General features: G+C 40.2%; 1 long non-coding RNA gene across 1 annotated transcript in view; it reads left to right on the top strand.

The window, feature by feature from the left end:
• The window catches only part of LOC147030500 (uncharacterized), a 49,559-nt gene extending 37,833 nt beyond the window's left edge, over positions 1–11,726 (top strand). Inside the window, exon 3 of the long non-coding RNA XR_015055788.1 lies at positions 11,121–11,726. This is a non-coding gene — a long non-coding RNA (uncharacterized LOC147030500). The remainder of the gene's footprint in view (positions 1–11,120) is intronic.
• The last annotated feature ends 8,079 nt before the right edge of the window (positions 11,727–19,805 follow it).

Here is a 19,805-nt window from a genome sequence, read left to right on the forward strand (position 1 = left end):
AGGCCCCATCCGATGAATGGCACATTCATTGATGGGACCCCCTGCCTGCGAAATACCCAGGGAGATTTTTATAGTCAAGTTGGGAACTCAACCCTAAAAGCAAGTGTGCTATATATCTGAGCTATCCTGTCATCCCTCCTTCCACGATGTATTTTTGAGTAAACAAATGAGATCCTCGTTGCATCGATGCTGAACGGGGTTTGCAAAATTATTTTCATTTGGCAGGCTCGATTGTTTAAAACTTACACAAACACTCAAAGATTATTCCACTGAGTGGGATACAGATAACCCACAAACATTTCAAGCAAGTTCATCTCCAGAAAGTTAAACAGTATATTTTTCAGTCAAGTTATTTTAAAATAGTTTTGGGAGAAAAAATGTTTTTACTGTCCTCAAAATAAACAGATGATGCTCAAATAATACAAATTCAAAAAGTATACAAATTCCACAGTCATAGTTTTCCCATAGTGTATTGATTGTCCGAACTTTCAGAATGCACCTTTCTTTGAGTGGGCCAGCTCTGGAAAATAAAAAATAAATTGTCGTTTTCTTAATTTTAGCTTCTCATCTCAAGTCCTTGAGGGATGTGATCTGTCATCATATGACGTCAATGTCAAGATGTTGGAAAGTTTCTTGGAATTGTGATTTAAACTTTGGTGCTTTAGAAATGTTCTACACCATAACTGTACACTGTAATTGTTCCCAACCTGTGGTCCACGGATCACTAGAGGGGTCAGCAAAGCCATCTGCGGGAGTCTGTGGGGGGAGAAAAGTAATATTAGCCTTCTAGAAGTGCCAAATGATGTCACACAATGTGACTCTCAGCACTTCAGATGCAACCATTTGTGGAAGACCTTGGTTCATCCTGCCTCAGGACTTCCTCAGGGAATTTGTTTTTAAAGTGGAGCCAAAACATTCGCCAAACTGAAAGCAAAACACGTCCAATGTTTTTTTTCTTGGAGTAAATGTACCATTTCTTCTTAATTGACCATTTACAGAGGAGTATTTAATTGAAGCAAAATTAAGTAAATTAAACTTTTCTCAATTAATAATTTAACATATAACTCGCAGTTATCGTTTTCAATTGGTTTTTTTTCATCATCTGGTATGATTTTAATTGTTAGCAATACTGTACCATTGGTCGCAGTATAAAGGTGACCCTAAGCCACCCCAGAGAGTGGATGCCCCCCACCCTCCAATAAAAATATTTCTGTCCTTCCCAGATCTGAGATGTTTTCTGAGAGGAGTCAAAAGAAGTGTACCCCCACCCCATTCAGGCAGAAGGTGCCCAGGCAGGTGATGACCCCATCCCATGTCTTTTTTGTAGCAGAACTGTCCCCCTTGTCAATGATCCATAATATGAAAATGATTGACAACCCCTGCGCATGCCACCTTGCCAGAGAATTTAGACTGTGCATGTGTGCTCGCCCCAAATTTCCTGCAGCACAAAATTATTCTTACATGAGGAAGGTCAAAGTCATAATAAAAACTTGCAATTCTTAATGAAATTTATTTTAAAAGATTCAATGCGGCCACTTTCAGTGAGCCGAGTACCGTGACGTATGATGCACACGTCATATAGAGAGAAGTACTGACATAAACCCATCACAGATGTAAATCCACAAAGCAAATGCTGCACAACTATTTTTCATACATGTACATGTATTTATGACCGTTTATTTATAATTGGGAACCGAACCTTATATCTTATATCTTCTTCTTGTTCTTTCACATGAAAAGCCTGGTGTTGGCTCAGTGGTTAGGGTGGTGGCTTGGGATCCCAGGGTCCTGAGTTCAAGCCCCGTTGGCTGCTGAATTAACACCAGGGGGTTGACTCAGCCTGTCATCCTTCCGAGGTCGTCGAAATGAGTGCCAGTGTACTGGTCCCGGTTAGAATAGGTGTACCATATCCCTGTGTGTCGTAAGAGGCGACCAGGGTTGGCGTCAGGAAGGGCATCCGGCCATAAAACATTGCCTCAAGAAAAAGCCAAACCCCTGCACAGCAGGGAAAAATGGCTGTAAAAACAGTTCTTTCACATGAAAAAAAAAGTCAAGTGATCCTGCACCACACCATCCAATCTTGCAACATCAGTGTCCATTTCATGCATTTAAACAAACAATTTACGATAATTGCCTGAACGCTGACCTTACGCAAATATTCTTATGAAAAAAACAAAAACAAAATTCATCACTTTCAACTGGATACATGGTGCATTCATTTGCGAGTGTGTTTTTGGGAAGTTTATTTTTATGAGTCATTTGTTCCATAGTTACCTTATCGCTAAGATGTTTCAAAAAAATTACAGCTATACCATTTCAGCTACGCCATTGCCAATTCCTAATATGGGACTTTCAAAATGAGGTAGTCTGCCCCAGAATGTTCGGAGTTTCGGCGCATGTGCAGAAAACCCTGAAAACGATGATCTTCTGGGCAAGTGAACTATCGTGCATGCGATCAGGATTGTCATGTGAAATGGCTCACCAAGCTTCTAAAAGAAGCCCAAGATACTTGGAAAAGTACCTGAGAGAAAAAGAGGCGTGCATCTTTACAACGAGAGATTTGGAGGGAGACATCATATCTGGTTTGAGTGCTTCTTAGCAGCGATGGGAATGTCATATCTGGGGTTTGTACACAAGATAAGTTTTAAGAAAAACTTTTAAAATGATGATATCTACCATGAATTATGATGGGGGAGGGGTGGGAGTGTGAGGGCTGCAATAATTTTTGTTTGTTTTTTTTGGTTCTGGGGCCACAAGAGAAATTATAAGTGTGTGTGTGTGTGTGTGTGTGTGTGTGTGTGTGTGTGTGTGTGTGTGTGTGTGTGTGTGTGTGTGTGTGTGTGTGTGTGTGTGTACCCGTGCATGTGCGCATGTGCATGTGCATACACACCACCACTCTCCAGTATAAATCAAGAAATCATGACATCTTGACATCTCTCATCCACGGATATTTCTGAGTCCGGTGTACAACCAGGAATACAACAATTATGGTTAACCATTTTGAATTTGCCACTCTTTTGTCTCAATGCTAAAAAAATATGTTAAAATACTATTTGACATACATATTTCGTGGGTACCAACAGCAGGTCAAAAGTGCCCGCACAAGCAGAAGGAAGTCACTGAAAACGCACACATCATGCATACATGAAAGGCATTGCCAGCATTCATGTCATTTTGAAAGTCCTGTATTCGACCGGCTTTTACCATCACAATTAGGCCCAAAGGCAAACATGGCAAAGGGTTGTCGTTTACCTGGAAAAGCCTGTTTTTCCTTGTACAACTGAATATTGCTTTATCATGTGAAGCAGGATTTCACGGCATCAATAGAGCACATTTGCCAAAAAAAAACTTGTTCTCCAGGCAGCACACCTGCAACACGCTAACGATTAAAACAATCTTATCTTATCAGTCTATACAGCAATCAGACATCAACAACTTCATTTTCTGTAGAGCATGCCCACATCAACATTGACATCATCACAACATTAATAACCCAAACTTCCCTGACTATAAAGCATAACAGGGTCATTTATATGTCAACATCAAAAATCTGGTGTGTATGAACACATAATCACATTTACTAAGAACTATTTCACCAGGTCTCTGGGCTGATAGGATGGCCTAGAGGTATTGTCGAGGGGGTGGCCGGCCCAAGTTAACCCCCTGACCCAAATTTGTCGGAGCCAGCCGGTTTACACAGACAACCTCCCAAGATGGCCGAGCAGTTCCTTATTAAGAGGAGGTGGACACATTGATTGACGGAGATTTCAACACGTGCTCAAAGGGCATGGCAGAGGGCAATAGCGGATGGACGAAGGAGTATGGCACAGGACAGCACAAGGGGGTTTATCCGTGAACACACTACGATTACACGAATAGTTTCTTCAAAATAACCACATTTAATGCACATACACAAATATTTACAAAGACAATAATGTAACAGGAAATAATGACACTAATAAATAACTGTTACGGTTGAGGCCTCACATACGGACGCAAACACAGACAAAGGGTGACAAAATGAAAAGAAAAACCCTCTTTTGTAGTGCACTGGTACTCAGCTTGGGCCAGAGCTGATCCCCGTCGAACCCGGAATGGAGACCCTCCACCAGCAAGTGCACACGCAGGCAAAAAGGCACCATCACTCGGAGCCGGGCAGACATATGCCAGGCAATCCGCAAGCAGCCTTTCACACACGATGGCTCCACATGTCCCAGCCTTCCTCTTCCAAAGGCACAACCTGCCTCGTGCAGTCCTCACACCGACCTCATGTGTGTGCTCTGCCAAACTCCTGTCCTTTCCAGATGGAAGCCTTCCACAATCCACCCGTGCGATGTGCCAGCCCCTCCTGTCTTCGATCCCCAGCCTCTTCCTGGTGCTCTCTGTATCCTCTGCCTCCAGGGCATGGCCTGCTCGCTCCCCAAACACAGGAAGGCGGGACTTCCTGTTTGTTGTGGTTTCAGGAATGCCTTTACCAGCTTTACTGCCTGGCTAGAAATATAAAAAAAAACATTGCGAAAATCACAGAGGACAATCACATACTGGGGAACTTATTTTTACTCCATAGGCTAATTAACACCGCACCACCCCTCGTGTGGTGATACGTAAAATTTAAGCTCATAGATTCACAAATTAAGTTCCATCGAGATGCTTTTTACTCGTCCACGGACTAAGTAGCAATAAACTGTCATCCCGATGTTTCCCAGGCAGGGTCTTTCATCAATGTGTGTGCCGTCTCTCAGATGGACGTTAAACTGGCGTCGTGTTTGCCTGTATTAGTTGGTGGATGTTAAAGACCCATGTTTGCTGATGCAATGTCCTTTGTGAAGAGCAGGTGAGCTCTCGCCGGCACCTTGGCTAAATTCCAAATTCTTGCCTTAACCGACAGAGGGCATTGCATCAGCGGCACAGCTGCACACTCAGCCAATGATGCTACCCCACAGTCTTGTGCTGCATATGAAAGAAGATCTTTGAAATCATTATTTGATAGTGCTGTATATAGTTTGAGAAGAGGCTGTTTGTTTGCTTATTTGTTTAACTTCTATAAACTTCTGAACCACCAGACAGAATTAGTTGAAAACTGGTGGTGTGCAGGGGAAGGTTTGAGGTGACCATTTTTTACAGCCATTTTTCCCTGCTGTGCAGGGGTTTGGCTTTTTCTTGAGGCAATGTTTTATGGCCGGATGCCCTTCCTGACGCCAACCCTGGTCGCCTCTTATGACACACAGGGATATGGTACACCTATTCTAACCGGAGCATACACCAGGACCAGTACACTGGTACTCATTTCACTGACCACGGAAGGATGACAGGCTGAGTCAACCCCCTGGTGTTAATTCAGCAGCCAACGGGGCTTGAACTCAGGACCCTGGGATCCCAAGCCGCCACCCTAACCACTAAGCCAACACCAGGCTTGGAAGGTTTGAGGTGGTAAAAAAAAAAAAAAATTACATAGTCCCAGGGGTTCAGGGTGATTAACGGGAGGTCCCCAATTCTCTAGATTTAAATGTATATCATAGAACTCCAGTCCCTGTGTAGGTCATGCCATACGTGATTCTGGGGAAATTAACCCATCTGTAAGAACAGGTTCTTTGCGAGTACCTTTCAAATGAGGCATCCCATGGTAGTTTGTGTTGTGTTGTTGTCCAGTTATATTTGAAAACCCTTGAAAATGTTTTTGGTTTTTTTTACACCTGAGAAAAATATCACCACATGACGTTTCCAGGTCAGAGACACCTTCGTCGAGTTATTTACGTGTCTCTGCGTCGAAGGGTTTTGAGTTTAATTTACTCGGACAAACCTCCTTCAAAAGGAAGGAGTTGAGATATCTACTGCTTTCTTTCCAGAAAGTAAATCAGCATTATTGGAGATATAATCTATGACTATTTGACAATATCTACATCAGTCAGTAATTCATTGTGGTGTCCTCTTCCTGCTCCTACTCTTCTTCTCCTTTCTAAATGATGCAATCGTCTCATCAAATAGAACCATCAGTAAAAGATGGTTAATTATTTATTTATTTTTTTGGAGGGGGGCAGAAATCAGAAATGGTTTGGACTAGGATATATTGAGCCAGAATGTAATTGGTAGGACCATCCTTTTTCTGGTTTTGGATTGTCTTATCCTATATGAAAGCTTAAGTTGATGATCTACTTTTACTTTTTTTATAAACTCCTTCATTTTATCTTTCCCTCTTTATCTTGTTTTGCTGGAAATCGTCCCTTTTTGGAACAAGTTATTATTTATTTATTATTATATTATTTAAAAACCTCTTTATTATTCATAAGAAATCTCTTTTTAAAATTAGAAAGAAATTATCTCACAATTATGGGGCTAAAATGCCCCTGTGCTTGAGTATTCCAGAATTGGACTGATTTTGACAGGACCTATTCATCTACTATTTTGCCTAGTTTGATATCAGTGATGCTATATTCGACACTTGGAAGAGCATTTGACTTTCGAAGAGATTCATTGTAATTATGGAGAAACGTTTTGCTGAATTGACAGAAATGATGCTTGAAGTGATTTTTACCCTTTCACCAAAAATATTTTGTGAACACAGAAAAAATAATTATGCCATCTGTCATGTGGTTTTTTCAGCCATATTGTTTGTTTTTTAAAGGAAAAAAATCTTCTTCTCAAGAACGACTTTACAGATCAAAGTGAAACTGCACCAAAATGATCGCTTCGCCATGCTGAATAAAGTTTAACGATGACGTCTTCGGTCAAATGGTCTGGCAGCCATCTTAGATTTACCCGAAAACCTTCAAAATCTTTTTCTCCAGAATGGCTGGACAGATTGAGGGGAAACTACACAAACATGTTCAATATGAGTTGGGGATACTAGTGTGATAAATAATAATTTATGTCATGTTGTTCGGCAGCTATATTGGATTGAAGAAAAATATTAAATGTTTTCTCTGGAACCGCTTATCTGATCAAAGTGAAATTTACCAAATATCATCTAACAATATAGCTGCATACAGTGTGGAAATGATAATGCCATAGGTCCCGTGGTGTGGCAGCTCTATTGGACAGAAAAAATTACCTTATTCTATAAAAATGAAACATCACAAATGTAATCCACAACCCAATCCTGGGCAGAATCCAAATTTTCAATGCCATAGATCTTGTGGTTTGGCAGCCATGTTCGTTTGAAAACTGAAAATTTAAAAACCTTTTTCTCCAATACTGCTGAACAGATCATTATGAAACATGTTGCATTACATGGTGCAAGGGTAGTGCATCACAATTAAGAATTCACATCGCTCGCTTTAGCGGTTTCTAAAATATAATTTTTAAAAATATTTTCCTTGAAACCAATGTGGCTGCCACATCATGTGACTGATGAGGTCATTGTTAAATACTAGTGCGGGCCCGTAGGTGCGTGCCAGTAGATGCAGGCCTGTAAGTGCGGGCCTGTAGGTGCGGGCCTGTAGGTGCGGGCCTGTAGGTGCGGGCCTGTAGGTGCGGGCGCGTAGGTGCATGCCCATACGTGCAGCTTCATTCCTTCATTTTCGTAAACGACGACTGGATTGGGGCATTGTTTTAATTAGATCGGACCAACTGTATCATAAATGGTCAACCGTATCACAACCGTTTCAATTAGATCGGACCAACTGTATCGGACCAACCATATCATAAAAGCAATAAAATGGCCATAACTTGGGAACTGCTTGTCCGATTAATATCAAACCTTGAAAAGGCACATCTGCCCCTCCCCCTCTCCACCCCTCTCTCCCCCCTCTCGCCCCCACTCTCACCCTCCTCTCTCGCCCCCCCTCTTCTCTCCCCCCTCCTCTCTCGACTCTCTCTGACCCCTCTCTCTCACCCCCACTCTCACTCCCCCTCTCAATTAGATCGGACCAACCGTATCAGACCAACCATATCATAAAAGCAATAAAATGGCCGTAACTTGGGAACCGCTTGTCCGATTAATATCAAACCTTGAAAAGGCACATCCGCTCCCCCCCCCCTCTCCCCCTCTCGTTACAAAATAATAGTAACATACAAAAAATAATAGTCAAGAAAATTCAAACCTTGGGATTAATTAATATTTAAACAATTAATTCAAACCTTGGGGAAGAACAGCTTTCAAACCTTGGGAAACACTTGGGAAACAAAGAATAAATAAATAAATATTAATTGTGACGTCATAGCGCCGTGTCCTGTCATTGGTTGACAGACGTTATTCGTCATTATTGGTTGACAGACAATATGTAGGTCGTTATTTGTTGACAGACATTGGTCATTGTATCACGTTTTCTTTTTATTACTGCCAATTATTGTGCTATTATTATTATTATTAATTTGTGAAAAAATGGCATGGTAAGGTGGAACGACACTTCAGCTGCGATATATTCACCTTTCCAACACTGAAAAAAGCGATAAAATGGCCGTAACTTGGGACCGCTCGTCCGATTGATATCAAACCTTGAAAATGCACATCCACGGGTCCTCGGCAATATTCCTGGCAATTTTCAATCAGATCGGACCGGCAGTCGTTGAGAAACGACGGTCGCAGACAGAGACAGACACAGACACACAGACACACAGACACACAGACACACAGACACACAGACACACACACACACACACCTGGAATTATAGATAGATGCTGTTATCATTATTCTGAGATATCTTTGGGAAAAAAATGGCATGATAAGGTGATAAGGTGATAAGGTGGAACGACACTTCAGCTGCGATATATTCACCTTTCCAACACTGAAAAAGCAATAAAATGGCCATAACTTGGGAACCGCTCATCCGATTAATATCAAACCTCGAAAAGGCACATCCGCGGATCCCCGGCAATATTCCTGGCAAGTTTCAATCAGATCGGACCGGCGGTTGTCTAGAAACGGCAGTCGCAGACAGACACACACACATTGCTGGAATTATAGATAGATAATATTTGCAGCAACAGGAGTGGATCATCACTGCAAAGCCTCCCATCAAAAGGATAAGCGGTTTCAGAGAAATATATATTTTTTAATATGATCGGCATGGGGAATATTTGTTATAGATTTCAACAGCATCGGTCACATTGTCTCGCAGCCATGTTTGACAAAAAATCCTTATCCGATCAACAAGAAACTCCAAACACATGATCGGCCACCCATTCTGAATTTGATTTGATAAAGAGGACATCGTGGATCAGGTGTCCGATCGAAGCAGGGTTGTATCGAAGCGGAGCGGCATGGTTTTGTTTTTCAGCGTAGAGATTTCACGAAATGTTCACCATAAATGCGACTACTCATGTAGAATGTTTTTGTGATAACTCTGACGTCATAGGTCATGTGTGTTGGCAGCCATTTTGGAAACATAGAAAAACTTTGGACCTTTGTATATCGAAAGCCACTCCATGAAAAATATTTAAACTTGGCACGTGGGAAGCATTCCCCATGAGAAACAAGGGTGATTTTGTTGATGGCTATACGTGGCTTTGTTATGACATCATAATTGCATATGTCAAATGCTTTATCCCATCAGTATGAAAATTTTTGAGGGTCATCTTGGGCTATATTGTAATTCCAAAAAATTTGCTGATGTCATCGGTCCCGTGGTTTGGCAGCCATATTGTTTTTAACATAAAACCTTCAAAAATCTTCTTCTCTGCAATGGCTGAGCAGATTGAGGTGAAACATTACAGGTATGATCACCTATCCATGATGAACAAGAATTTCTCCACCTATGATGTGGAGAATGATGGTCACATTGTTTGGCAGTTCTGATTTTTTTGAAGAATAAACGTTTTAAAATCTTCTTCTCCAGAATGACTTTACAGATCGAGGAGAAACTTCACTTACACATTCCCCAAGCATTCTTTAAAAAATATTTCTCTTGAACCGTGACATCAATCAATGTGAAACATCACAATTATGATCTCGTAGGCATTTGAATATACATTTTAAATTTCAACCTGATCAGATGCCTGATCTGGCAGACAGACTTGATTAATAGTATAAATCTGGGTTTAGGGATTTCAATAAAACTTGGTACAAGTTTATATAATGATGAAATATAATGGGCGGAGGCATACTGGCGATGTCGTAACATCAAAGGTAGTCATTCCAATTTAAAATCTATTTTGGCAACATTGGTGAATGCCAGTTGAAGCTCCATGCTTGTGTCATTCCATTGGCTGGAAAGTTGTCTGAAAAAAAATTCAGATCGTTTCATTTTTGCAATTTATCCAAAATATGCAATTTGGTGTCTGTCTGTCTGACCACGAACATTCGGTCGTAACTTATCCAATCTCAACAAAATTTGCTAGGGGGACTCAGGTCACATGATGGAGGTTGTAGTGACTTAATCTACCCCCTAACCAAGGAGGATTTCTGCCTTGGATGAACTAAATCTTAAGGTATGTATGTATGTATGTATGTATGTATGTATGTATGTATGTATGTATGTATTTATGTATAAAATCAGTGTGGTGCTTTGTGGAGTGCATCTACCAGACATCAAAATTATATCCACTAGCAATTCAGTCAATTCTGTCCAACATATTATTACCTTTTTAAACAGTTGCGACGAAACTGGAAGAAGTTTGGAGGAAACCCGGTGTGCTTCAGTCATTTGATGTTTAGCACGTCCCCCACAGACAAATGGATCAGAGCCGTCTCCACTTGCTAGGCCGACGTAAGCAGCAATGATCTTTAGCTTACATAGCTGCTTAAATTAGTCTTTATGCATGAATGATGAATCCCAATGCCTGTCTTTTTTTCCAGCCATCAGATTATACGTGGACTGTATGTATATTCTTTATAACACCTTGGGGCCTCATAGGAGCATTTTCCCAGCCATGGTTTCAATTGTGAATTGCAACATTGCCACCAACACCCTCATGGGCTAATTATGACCTTTATTTGATGCATAACCATATTCCTAAGGTTAGTTAGCATTGTTCAATACTCGCGTAAAGGGAAATTTGGAGAAAATTGGACATACATACGCATGGCCAGTGTATCAGCTAACTGTTGCTGCTCCGCACACCTATCAGAAGTAAAAATTATTACAAGCAGTTATCCAGTTCCATCAAGTCATGGACAACTTCTGATGACATTCATGATCAGATGTCTCCCAACATCCTACCCTGCTTTCCAAATCTCTGGCAGGGACAGTTTGGTTTCAGCCTTGACCCCATCCATCGTTGGGGTGCTTGCTTGAGTGCTTTAAATCAAGCGAGCTGTTTGGCGAGCAATCTACAAGCTGATCGGTAATATGGAACACACCCATATACAAGATCTTCCGCTTTCTCTTCTTCCATCAACCATACCCAACATGTTTGACTTCTCCAGACTTTAATATTCTGCATGCATGATGCGTCCAAGGTATGACAGTCTCTGTTTTAGTATCTGTGCTTCTGATGTACTCGGTGGTCTCATTTCTTCAAGCATTAATTTGTTCGTTCTTCTTGCAATCCTTGGAATTGAAATTAATCTCCGACACCACATTAAAAAACAATCAATATCCTTCTTCCTTTTTCACTGTCCACAACTCACATCCATACATTACAACTGGAAATACTGGAGCATTCACCAGCCTTCTCTTGGTTTGTTTTGTCCCATCTTTATCTTTCTAGATCTTTGTCAATCCTGACGTTGCTGTTCTCCCCCAACAGTAACCATCTATGAATTTCCCCTCCATATTATCCACTCACTACAATCTTAGAACCCAAGAAGATGAAACTTCCCACTGTTTCCACATGATCGTCTCCCAGTCTGAACACATTGATCTTCTCAGTTGACAAGGTTTAAATATTTTTGAGGTTTAAATAAAGACCAGCCTTTTCATTTTCCTTCTTCACTTACTTTCTGCCAACAGAGTGGTATCATCAGCATAACTTAGGTTGTTGAAACATCTTCCTCCAATCCTGACTCCAGCCTCTATGTCATCCAAGTTATATTTTTCATCAAAATTATGAAAACCACAAATTAATTGGTCAATTCCTTCCATTGATAATGGCATAATGATATTATTAACATGGGGGGCTGGCACGATGTCCTAAATTTATGCACGCTCTCCTCAAGCTGTCTCGCCTGGGTTTGAATCCCAACCCAGTTATAAACTGTCATCCCAGTGTTTCACAGGCAGGGTGATTCATCAATGTATGCCGTTTCTCGGATGGACGTTCCACTGGCGTTTCGTGTGCCTGCATTAGTTGGTGGGTGTGAAAGATCCCACGGTGTCCTTCACGAAGAGTGGGTGAACTATTGGTGGCACCCTAAATAAATTACAAATTCCTGCCCTAACCTTCATCAAATGTAATGTCTGGCCAGCCAGTTCGTGAAAGACTTGGGCCGAGCTTCCACCAGCCAATGTCACAATAACGTGAAAATAAATCTGGCCGTCAAAGAAGAATAAGAAGAACATCAATAAACTGACGTTTGCATGGTGCGTACAAACATACAAATGACCCCCCCCCCACCCTATCTCCGATCCCCACCCCTCTGGTTGCTCCCCAGGGAGTGGGTGTTTCTCGTCACCTAAATGGGCTCAACTTGAGGTTGCAAGGACATGGTACGACTGACGTTCAAGTTGAGGGAAAAGTAGAAGCAATGATGAGGATCAATTATGTGAATTAGGAAATTAGCCAGGGTACAACCCCGAAGGCACGCTCTTGTTCAGAACATGCTTGGTACCTTTGATATGCACCAATAAATGCAAATGGTGAGATAAATGCAATTGGTCAGATTTTAATCAATCCAAAACATTGCATGTTTTAAAATGCTACATTCTAATATATGACTGTTAAAGCAGCACAAGGAAAGACGTTTAAATTGAGACACCATTTCTTTGAAATTCAAACCCAAAAGAACATGCTTCCAATGAAACTACCTGTCTACTTTCGTTTGAAGCTATTAGTGTTAGGGTGAGGGTTAGACTAACCTTTGAACGATAGTTTTTATCAACTGAAGGATGACAAGGGTATGCTAACGAGTGTGGGGAACAAACGAATGCTGATGCTTCAGGCATTATACCTTTGTCCGCCTCACTCTGAAGGAGAGCTAATGTCTGAAATGTCAGCTTTTCGCACTTGATATAACAACATTCAATTATATAAAACATGCTATATCAGTCATTGTTTGTTGTTTTTAAACAGTAGAAACATCCAAACTGGGTAGTTTGTTACACTGTTTCTGATGGCCTCGTGGTTCAGGTCAATCTCTCCTATTACACCGTCATTTCTTCAATTGGTATGGAAGACTGAACAAATGATGTAAAATTCTTTAGCGCCAAAGCAGCACTTGCACTCGACTGCAAACGGTTATTTTGAACTTGAAAATGCACTCATATTCCATCCCAAAATCATGCATCATTAGTTGCAGGAGAGCAATACTGCACCTTCATGCATCGCATGTGTGCACAAGAACCTCAGAACCTCAAAAACAAGCACGAATCCTTGAGATCATCAAGAACGGAGCTCCTGAAAAAATACCCTACTGTTTCATTTTCTTGAGAAAAACAGAGGTCATAGAACCTGTTACCACTTGCGAGACGCAGTGTTTAAGTTTATACTTCAATTTTAATAAAACAATGACTTTAAATTGAATTATATACTTGAACACTCGAGAACACAAATCGCCTTTTTTGCACTTCCAAGAAATTCCAGTTTTGCAGTACTTGGATATGTGAAATAGGGTGCTGTATAAGGGTATCTCTTTCTGTACCTCTCTCTTGCTCTGATGAAGGGTTAGGCCTGAAACGTCTGCTTGTCTTCTCCCCAAGGCAGATCAATCACCATTTAAATATTTGATTTCCTATTTGTTTTGACTTCTTCTACTTCCCACGCTGCTCACTATTTTTGTGCTGATCAGATTTGCGATTACCTTCTTTCTTTCTTGGTGGATAAGGGTGATGTATAAGAATACTTCAACAGCGCTAACATTTGAGAATTTTTTTAATGATCTTTCAATATAATAGAGATTATAAAAGTCATATAAATAAATTAATTCTGGAATTTACCGCCATTTTACCATTGCTGATGCAGGGTCTATTGCACCATCCTATCTAACACCAACACATTACATTAGTTATTTGTGCCTGTTGTTTGTGTCCTTTATAACATCCTTAAAAACAAAGTTTCCTGTTTGGAATGATTTTCAGTTTTGACTGCCAGGCAGGCAAACAGATTAAAACTATGATCTCACTCCTCTCTGCACATGTGCGATCAGGACAAATTCAAAGACAAAGTACTGCTAAATGGCAGGTTTCTTTTCCTATTCATGTTCTGATTCATGTTCAAAATATAACATTCAACTTAAATAAACTGGTCCTCCATCATAACTGACGTTTGTGGACAGACAGACAGACAGATGGACAGACGGAAACGAACCAATTGCTTAACCTCGCTTTTCGCTTCACGAGCTCGGGGTAACAATGACGTCATCGATTAACATTCTGAGCTTTGAGAAAAACAAACAGATTTTGTCATTGCAGATTCCACAAAATTATATCAGAAATACTTCATTTTCTCTGTTTATAACAACTGATTCTTAGTTTCATTTTCTCTTCTGGATGAGAAGCTTTGATTGCTTCATCAAAGTTTTTATCAACAACTGTCTTTCCTGAATGTATGGAAAAAAAAAACAGTTCTGCAATTCCTTTCATAGTCTCTACATGACCATGTTTTGGGAAATCACTTGGGCAGGTGCAGTGGTTTTACTCAAGGAAGCCATAATGATGAACAAGGCATCTGAGACAAATGTGAAGTGTTTGTACATTTCACATCCAGACTGGCTTGTTTCTTGGAATTATATCACACAGAAATTACTCACTCTTCTCATACAGAATGCCACTCTCATCTCACGACATCATCTTTTCACAAAGCTTGATCGAGCTAAACATAAAGTTTTATCCTGTGTGAACGTACATTGTGGGAGATTAACACGATGTGAGAAAAAAACATTTTGGGAATTGTCTTCAAAAAGTGTTTTTGGTGGACAATGGTGATGTAGAAGAAGACAGCATTGTTTTTAGCAATGTTTCATAAACACACATTTGAAGACGAGATGAAGGCACTTCCATCATTTCACAGCTTCATGAGCACAAAAACAAGTCTCTTGGCAATGTGTAATGAAACTTGGAAACGTGATGATGACATTTCCTTGAGGCACCCTGACCGAGAGGTCAACCCTATTCCTGATGGGCTGGGTGGGAAACGTGGTTGGCCAAGTAGGTAAAGGAAGATAGACACTCCATCCTGAGATGCTTATTTGGCCTTTTTGGATGATAACGTACCATATAAACAGGCCTTAATTGTCACAGGAAAAGGTTATTTGGTCCATGATGCCCCCCCCCCCCATAAAAGCACTCATATGATATATACATATATCATATGAGAAAACAATATTATGAAGAGAAAGGAGGGCAATGGTATGTGAGAAGAGGAGGGATAGAAGGGAAGGAAGTTTGGGAAGAGAGGGAGTTAAATGGAGCTACTAGAAGAGAAATATGTGGAGCATTCGCAGAGCTCAAACATTCTGCCACATGTGCATAGGTAATAAATATATGCCCCCTACATATATGACAAAAAAACAAATCCAACAATAAGATAATTATACTAATAACTATTGAATTCATGGAACACCTCACCATGTGCTGTCTCGAGAAAAAGGACAAGAGAATGGTTTTTTAAACTCTTGCTTTGTGTTTCTGAACTTAATCTATATTTCCTACAAGCTACAATTTTGTCGGAATCTCAATATTCCACAACACTGAGAGCGTAAGTGGCACAATTGATTGGTTGAGATGGTTGAAAATGGCATTATGTTTTGTCCAAGTCCAACTAAACAGGTTTTTAGTAGTGCCATTAAGGCGATTTGTGTTCTACAGTATCAAGTATATAGTTCAATTGAAATTAAATAAAGGTTTTAAAGGCTGTAGGAAAAACAAACTTTTTCAGAAGCTTACCTTTTACACCACTTGATGTACCATCGTTTACATCACCAGATCGAACACATTACAAATTATTCTTCATGCCTGCTGTTTGTGTCCTTTATGACATCATTAAATACAGTGTTTCCTGTTTATAATGACTTTCAATTTTGTTTGACTGCTGGACAGGCGGACAGACTATAACAATTATCTTACTCCTCTCGAACTCGATTACCTCAAGCATGTGTGCTCAGGACAATATCCCATAGAATTTGCCAAATTCAAAACTAAAGTACTGCTAAACTGCAGGTTCGTGTACCGATTCATATTCTTCAGTGTTCAAAATATACAATTCAATTGAACTTGAGTAGATCATCGATGACAGACGGATCACAGACAAACAAAGTGAACCAACTGTTGAACCCCACTTTTCGCTTCTCCTGTGGGATAATAATGCTTTGAACCTGGGGTATTGAAATTTTACAGCAGTATTTAAGACATGGTCTGAAAAATATAATTTATGGTGAAGCAGCAGTGAAGCTACATGCTGTTATCATTAAAAGTTATTTTGGGAAGGACGAAGTTCACATTAATAACGTTGATAGACAAAATCTGTTTGGTAGATGCCTTGTTACAGCAAGAATCTGGGTTTTTTTTTTTACCTCCACCACCGAAAGTGGACGAAGGTTGTGTTTTCACCCCTCTCTATTTTTCTTTATGGCTCTGAGCAAGATATCTCAAAAAATTATTGACGGATTCAGACAAAATTTGGTGGACAGGTTATGAGTGTAACAAGAACAAATTGATTAAATTTTGGTGAAGATCCAGATCCGGATCCAGATACTGTAATTTTAAAAGTGATTCTTCGCCATTGAGTGATGGGACCAAAAGTGATATATAGCATGATATTTCAAAAAGTTGTTTGGATGATGACAAAATTAGGTGAATGAGTTGGGTACGTGACAAGAACAAGGTGATTAGATCTTCGTTATATAATTGTCGATCACGGTCCCCCTGACCTAATCTTACGAAATATATCACATATGATCTTTAACATCCAAAAGCAAGTGCTATCAGATGTGTCAGGAAGTTTAACGTTCCTTATTCCACTGGGAATGGAACCCAAACTAACCTCAAAGAGGAATCAGGTACCTCAATGGTATCCTGTAAATATCCCAGAGCGAACTTAAAATGAACCCCAGTGTGCTTCGAGATGGAACTTCACGTTTTTATCGGATTTAGCCTTGATGCTTTCTTCAGATTTCTCGAATACCTGATTCCCACTTCTGTCTATTTCTTTCCTTTGTTTTATCTGGTGCTCACCATGGTGGCACACCCCATGGATACTTCATTGCAATAAATTACCAATCGATCCTAACAAATTCTGTAATATGTTACGATCGATTGTTAATTCATTAGAGTGAAGCTTGTCTGAAGTGGTCATCCTTCCTGCCAAGCAAAAGTAACGACATTAAGGAGGTGGTTTGATGTCAAAATATCAGCTTCCATAGATTGGATTTTTGAGATCCTATTTGAATGATTTTTTTTAACAAACGCTCTGCATCTCAAACTTTATACAACCGCATTATTCTCATGTTGTACACAATGAATAAATATTTCAGTCATTTCTTAATGCCTGCGCAATATAATATCACTCTAAAAGTTATGGGACACACTTTTGCAGTTGTGCGAATTTTCCATAAGTACTTACTATGCATTGAATGTGAGTATTTCCTTGATTGCTCATCGAACCAGCTCACTTTGACCCATTCACAGGAACGACTGAGTAGTTATGCTTCCTATGACTTCGGGCAACAAATTTAGCAAACGGGATTTTCACTTCATTGAGGTGATTAGCCATAAATGGCATGTGGCAATGAATGAGTCCCAGAAACAATACTGGAACAGGCTGCATATCAATTATGATGTTCAGTTTTGGTCGATATATTTGAGAAAGGAGATATCTCTCAGAGAAGGGGATTCCAGGGCTATATAAAAAAGCTATGAGTGGGGACTGAGGTTGGTTGGACCTTTTACTTCATTAAAGAGCAGATTACAAGAAGATTGATAAAATAGATCCAGGAAAGCTTTTTACCATGTAGGACAGCAACAAGACCACAGGACAAAGATTGAGAGTGAAAACAAGAGCAGAATTGGGTAACTATATATGTGTGTGTGTGTGTGTGTGTGTGTGTGTGTGTGTATGTGTGTATATATATATATATGTGTGTGTGTATGTATATATATGTGTGTGTGTGTGTGTGTGTATGTATATATGTGTGTGTGTGTGTGTGTGTGTGTGTGTGTGTGTGTGTGTGTGTGTGTGTGTGTGTGTGTGTGTGTGTGTGTGTGTGTGTGTGTGTGTGTGTGTGTGTGTGTGTGTGTGTGTGTGTGTATGTATATATATGTATATATATATATACATATATAAATATGTACATATATATACACACACACACACACACACACACACACACACACACACACACACACACACACACACACACACACACACACACACACACACACACACACACACACACACACACACACCTTATCCCTCCTGGTTTTGAAGGGCATTGCCTTATCTGCTATGTGCTGCCTCATATCATTCCCAGCCTCTCTCCCCTTCACTATCCCTTCTCCCCATATTGTCTCCCCTCACCCCATAGTCACCACCAAACCTCTACCAACACATTTCTCACAGACGAGACCATTGGTTTATCGACAGTGCTGGGGCAGATGGAGATGGGGGGTGGGGGGGGCATAGAACAGGCAAGATGGGCTGAATGGCCTTTTCTTGTGCTCTGTTTAACTGTATCTACAGTAACTGTGTGAGGGATGTATAATAACTTATACCTAAATATCAAAACTATAATCATACAAACAAAGTTGACAGCTGTGGCAGATTAATAGTTGTAATTTAAAGGAAAACCACGATTCAATCCAATGTAAAAATAATCATGGGGAATTATTCAATTTAAGCACAAGCTTAATACACCTTGGTTGATAATTCAGACTTCCCCCAAGCTAAAAATACAACTTTACAAAAATTCCAACCAAGTCTGTAAGTCGTGAATTGGCTTTGAAAATAAAACATAAATGAACACACAAAGAAAAGTGGGGGGGGGGATGAGAAAGTGTGAGAGTGAGATTGAGTGAGAGACAGGAACATTTAATATAATTTTAGTGTCTACTCTGTGATCAAGCCCCTTGATGATAAAACAACAGAGAAGCTGAAAGATAATGAGCAAGGTTCCGTTTCAATGTACTCAGTTCACACTTCTAAACAGAGGTTGAAAAGAGCCTGAAGATGGCACGTCGACTAAGCTTGAGTTCACAGAGGCAGAATGTATACTCTCCTGAACAGGCACCTAATTCAGTGCATCCCACAATGAATCAGCAACGAATCTGTACCAGTGTGACAAAGCAAATACCAACAAGCAACAATTCAGCCGACTAAATCTCTGCTTTTTTTATCCGAAAAGATGCAAATCCCACAAGCCAATGGGTGAATAGCCTGATGACATCTCTCAGGCTCTATACGTGATTTCAGTCATGTCGGTCCTCTGAAATTTTGTTTGATGAGTGATCTGACAGTTGTCTCATGTCCTTCCTCTCAGTCTGAATGCAATATGCATAATTTGCATGTGCGGGGTCAAAACGGGAGCCTGATACATTTACTTGAGAGGGGAACATCCTAAAAACACATGAAAACACCAACAAAAAAGGTCATTTCTTGCGTACCATTGCGAGCCTGCTCCTGAATTAACCCCTTGAAAACATCCTCATTTACGACACCCAAAAGGACATCAGGAATTTTCCAAAAAGTACCTGCTGGAGCCAACAGATGTTTCAAAAACAGGTTTGCATAAATTTTCCATACGTTGTTTTTCCATTTCTTGATTTCTTTACAAGATCAG

The sequence above is a fragment of the Eptatretus burgeri genome, chromosome 3 (assembly GCF_056783735.1).
Source record: "Eptatretus burgeri isolate ZD-2024b chromosome 3, Ebu_testis_v1, whole genome shotgun sequence".
Classification (NCBI taxonomy): Eukaryota; Metazoa; Chordata; class Myxini; order Myxiniformes; family Myxinidae; genus Eptatretus; species Eptatretus burgeri.